The 5,000-nt window shown below is 48.9% G+C and overlaps 4 non-coding genes across 4 annotated transcripts; all 4 read right to left on the bottom strand.

Annotated features, from left to right (window-relative positions):
* Positions 1–199: 199 nt before the first annotated feature.
* Positions 200–273, bottom strand: TRNAN-GUU (transfer RNA asparagine (anticodon GUU)). Its single transcript has one exon. It is a non-coding gene; the product is annotated as a tRNA-Asn (tRNA).
* Positions 274–1,548: 1,275 nt separating this feature from the next.
* On the bottom strand, positions 1,549–1,622 carry TRNAN-GUU (transfer RNA asparagine (anticodon GUU)). Its single transcript has one exon. It is a non-coding gene; the product is annotated as a tRNA-Asn (tRNA).
* A 1,276-nt stretch (positions 1,623–2,898) lies between these two features.
* Positions 2,899–2,972, bottom strand: TRNAN-GUU (transfer RNA asparagine (anticodon GUU)). The gene has a single exon. It is a non-coding gene; the product is annotated as a tRNA-Asn (tRNA).
* A 1,275-nt stretch (positions 2,973–4,247) lies between these two features.
* TRNAN-GUU (transfer RNA asparagine (anticodon GUU)) lies at positions 4,248–4,321 on the bottom strand. The gene has a single exon. It is a non-coding gene; the product is annotated as a tRNA-Asn (tRNA).
* Between the last annotated feature and the right edge of the window lie 679 nt (positions 4,322–5,000).

Here is a 5,000-nt window from a genome sequence, read left to right as displayed (position 1 = left end):
TTTTTTGTTGGAATCCTTTCATTTTGCACGTTTATTAAGCTGGCAGCAAGCACTTTTCTGCTGTGCTTCTTCTCTTCCATCTGAAGAACCTTCTTCTTCCATGTGTGCTTTAGATATTGAAACTGGCCAGTTAGACGGAGCTCTTAATTGAAGTTGTAGCTGAGCCACTCAAGCTGCAGGCGGAAGCAAAAGAGGACTGCGTCCCTGGGTGGGCTCGAACCACCAACCTTTCGGTTAACAGCCGAACGCGCTAACCGATTGCGCCACAGAGACACGGAAGCTGCTTGCCTGGTGTTCCAGTTTCAGGCAGGTCAATGGCCTATGTGTACGGGTGATCTTCCGAGCAACAAAATGAAAACAAAATAAGCAACCAGTTGTGGGCCCCGAAATGTTCCCCAACAACCAATAAATCTCTACACAGACTGACGGAGGGCCGCCTTTCCTTAAGTAGCCCAGCAAAAGTCAGTGTCTAGTGAGAACTTCTCCCAAGCCATTGCATGTAGCAGCAGAGTGGCGCAGCGGAAGCGTGCTGGGCCCATAACCCAGAGGTCGATGGATCGAAACCATCCTCTGCTAGCGTCCTTCCTTTTGTCCGTCTACAATGTTACAATTTGCAAAAGCTCCCCTAGTAAGTTCGGACTCCTGTTTGTGCCCAGAAACTGGTCATCATCAGTCCAAATCACTGCTCCCAATCTAGCTCGTGTCCAAAAGCGTTTTCAGACCCTCCCAGGCTGTGACAGACCTGTAACCCAGATACCTGCGCATAGAAACCATTCTCTGCTTGGTGCCTGAATTTTTTTTTTCCATCTCTGACGTTACAATTAGCCAAATCTCTCTAGTGAGTTAGGACTCCTGTTTCTGCCCAGGACGCGGTCAACCGAAGCCCAAATTACTGCTCCCAATCTTGCTCGTGTCCAAAAATAGTTTTCAAAGCCGCCCTGGCTTTGCAGTCTTGATTTGCTTAAGGCTGCCTTACATCCACACTTAAAAAAAAAAAAAAAAAAACGACCCACCAAAAAGTCAGAGTCTAGTGGAAAAAACTCCACCCTCCACACACCCCTCAGCAGCAGAGGGGGATTAGCTCAAATGGTAGAGCGCTCGCTTAGCATGCGAGAGGTAGCGGGATCGATGCCCGCATCCTCCAGCTTTGTCCTTTTTGCAGCCTTTTTCAAAATTGGGAGAAATCGTCTCCTGCTTGCCAAGGCCGTGACACTGAAAAGTAAGGCTAGTAAGCACGCACCCAGGGCTTCCCCCAAGCCTTCGATAGCTCAGCTGGTAGAGCGGAGGACTGTAGTACTCTAATAGCAATCCTTAGGTCGCTGGTTCAATTCCGGCTCGAAGGAGATTTTTTTTTTGTTGGAATCCTTTCATTTTGCACGTTTATTAAGCTGGCAGCAAGCACTTTTCTGCTGTGCTTCTTCTCTTCCATCTGAAGAACCTTCTTCTTCCATGTGTGCTTTAGATATTGAAACTGGCCAGTTAGACGGAGCTCTTAATTGAAGTTGTAGCTGAGCCACTCAAGCTGCAGGCGGAAGCAAAAGAGGACTGCGTCCCTGGGTGGGCTCGAACCACCAACCTTTCGGTTAACAGCCGAACGCGCTAACCGATTGCGCCACAGAGACACGGAAGCTGCTTGCCTGGTGTTCCAGTTTCAGGCAGGTCAATGGCCTATGTGTACGGGTGATCTTCCGAGCAACAAAATGAAAACAAAATAAGCAACCAGTTGTGGGCCCCGAAATGTTCCCCAACAACCAATAAATCTCTACACAGACTGACGGAGGGCCGCCTTTCCTTAAGTAGCCCAGCAAAAGTCAGTGTCTAGTGAGAACTTCTCCCAAGCCATTGCATGTAGCAGCAGAGTGGCGCAGCGGAAGCGTGCTGGGCCCATAACCCAGAGGTCGATGGATCGAAACCATCCTCTGCTAGCGTCCTTCCTTTTGTCCGTCTACAATGTTACAATTTGCAAAAGCTCCCCTAGTAAGTTCGGACTCCTGTTTGTGCCCAGAAACTGGTCATCATCAGTCCAAATCACTGCTCCCAATCTAGCTCGTGTCCAAAAGCGTTTTCAGACCCTCCCAGGCTGTGACAGACCTGTAACCCAGATACCTGCGCATAGAAACCATTCTCTGCTTGGTGCCTGAATTTTTTTTTTCCATCTCTGACGTTACAATTAGCCAAATCTCTCTAGTGAGTTAGGACTCCTGTTTCTGCCCAGGACGCGGTCAACCGAAGCCCAAATTACTGCTCCCAATCTTGCTCGTGTCCAAAAATAGTTTTCAAAGCCGCCCTGGCTTTGCAGTCTTGATTTGCTTAAGGCTGCCTTACATCCACACTTAAAAAAAAAAAAAAAAAAACGACCTACCAAAAAGTCAGAGTCTAGTGGAAAAAACTCCACCCTCCACACACCCCTCAGCAGCAGAGGGGGATTAGCTCAAATGGTAGAGCGCTCGCTTAGCATGCGAGAGGTAGCGGGATCGATGCCCGCATCCTCCAGCTTTGTCCTTTTTGCAGCCTTTTTCAAAATTGGGAGAAATCGTCTCCTGCTTGCCAAGGCCGTGACACTGAAAAGTAAGGCTAGTAAGCACGCACCCAGGGCTTCCCCCAAGCCTTCGATAGCTCAGCTGGTAGAGCGGAGGACTGTAGTACTCTAATAGCAATCCTTAGGTCGCTGGTTCAATTCCGGCTCGAAGGAGATTTTTTTTTTTGTTGGAATCCTTTCATTTTGCACGTTTATTAAGCTGGCAGCAAGCACTTTTCTGCTGTGCTTCTTCTCTTCCATCTGAAGAACCTTCTTCTTCCATGTGTGCTTTAGATATTGAAACTGGCCAGTTAGACGGAGCTCTTAATTGAAGTTGTAGCTGAGCCACTCAAGCTGCAGGCGGAAGCAAAAGAGGACTGCGTCCCTGGGTGGGCTCGAACCACCAACCTTTCGGTTAACAGCCGAACGCGCTAACCGATTGCGCCACAGAGACACGGAAGCTGCTTGCCTGGTGTTCCAGTTTCAGGCAGGTCAATGGCCTATGTGTACGGGTGATCTTCCGAGCAACAAAATGAAAACAAAATAAGCAACCAGTTGTGGGCCCCGAAATGTTCCCCAACAACCAATAAATCTCTACACAGACTGACGGAGGGCCGCCTTTCCTTAAGTAGCCCAGCAAAAGTCAGTGTCTAGTGAGAACTTCTCCCAAGCCATTGCATGTAGCAGCAGAGTGGCGCAGCGGAAGCGTGCTGGGCCCATAACCCAGAGGTCGATGGATCGAAACCATCCTCTGCTAGCGTCCTTCCTTTTGTCCGTCTACAATGTTACAATTTGCAAAAGCTCCCCTAGTAAGTTCGGACTCCTGTTTGTGCCCAGAAACTGGTCATCATCAGTCCAAATCACTGCTCCCAATCTAGCTCGTGTCCAAAAGCGTTTTCAGACCCTCCCAGGCTGTGACAGACCTGTAACCCAGATACCTGCGCATAGAAACCATTCTCTGCTTGGTGCCTGAATTTTTTTTTTCCATCTCTGACGTTACAATTAGCCAAATCTCTCTAGTGAGTTAGGACTCCTGTTTCTGCCCAGGACGCGGTCAACCGAAGCCCAAATTACTGCTCCCAATCTTGCTCGTGTCCAAAAATAGTTTTCAAAGCCGCCCTGGCTTTGCAGTCTTGATTTGCTTAAGGCTGCCTTACATCCACACTTAAAAAAAAAAAAAAAAAACGACCTACCAAAAAGTCAGAGTCTAGTGGAAAAAACTCCACCCTCCACACACCCCTCAGCAGCAGAGGGGGATTAGCTCAAATGGTAGAGCGCTCGCTTAGCATGCGAGAGGTAGCGGGATCGATGCCCGCATCCTCCAGCTTTGTCCTTTTTGCAGCCTTTTTCAAAATTGGGAGAAATCGTCTCCTGCTTGCCAAGGCCGTGACACTGAAAAGTAAGGCTAGTAAGCACGCACCCAGGGCTTCCCCCAAGCCTTCGATAGCTCAGCTGGTAGAGCGGAGGACTGTAGTACTCTAATAGCAATCCTTAGGTCGCTGGTTCAATTCCGGCTCGAAGGAGATTTTTTTTTTTGTTGGAATCCTTTCATTTTGCACGTTTATTAAGCTGGCAGCAAGCACTTTTCTGCTGTGCTTCTTCTCTTCCATCTGAAGAACCTTCTTCTTCCATGTGTGCTTTAGATATTGAAACTGGCCAGTTAGACGGAGCTCTTAATTGAAGTTGTAGCTGAGCCACTCAAGCTGCAGGCGGAAGCAAAAGAGGACTGCGTCCCTGGGTGGGCTCGAACCACCAACCTTTCGGTTAACAGCCGAACGCGCTAACCGATTGCGCCACAGAGACACGGAAGCTGCTTGCCTGGTGTTCCAGTTTCAGGCAGGTCAATGGCCTATGTGTACGGGTGATCTTCCGAGCAACAAAATGAAAACAAAATAAGCAACCAGTTGTGGGCCCCGAAATGTTCCCCAACAACCAATAAATCTCTACACAGACTGACGGAGGGCCGCCTTTCCTTAAGTAGCCCAGCAAAAGTCAGTGTCTAGTGAGAACTTCTCCCAAGCCATTGCATGTAGCAGCAGAGTGGCGCAGCGGAAGCGTGCTGGGCCCATAACCCAGAGGTCGATGGATCGAAACCATCCTCTGCTAGCGTCCTTCCTTTTGTCCGTCTACAATGTTACAATTTGCAAAAGCTCCCCTAGTAAGTTCGGACTCCTGTTTGTGCCCAGAAACTGGTCATCATCAGTCCAAATCACTGCTCCCAATCTAGCTCGTGTCCAAAAGCGTTTTCAGACCCTCCCAGGCTGTGACAGACCTGTAACCCAGATACCTGCGCATAGAAACCATTCTCTGCTTGGTGCCTGAATTTTTTTTTTCCATCTCTGACGTTACAATTAGCCAAATCTCTCTAGTGAGTTAGGACTCCTGTTTCTGCCCAGGACGCGGTCAACCGAAGCCCAAATTACTGCTCCCAATCTTGCTCGTGTCCAAAAATAGTTTTCAAAGCCGCCCTGGCTTTGCAGTC

Source organism: Engystomops pustulosus, chromosome 3 (genome assembly GCF_040894005.1).
Source record: "Engystomops pustulosus chromosome 3, aEngPut4.maternal, whole genome shotgun sequence".
NCBI lineage: Eukaryota > Metazoa > Chordata > Amphibia > Anura > Leptodactylidae > Engystomops > Engystomops pustulosus.
Note: the sequence above shows the minus strand (reverse complement) of the source record. Positions and strands in the feature narration are given on the sequence as shown.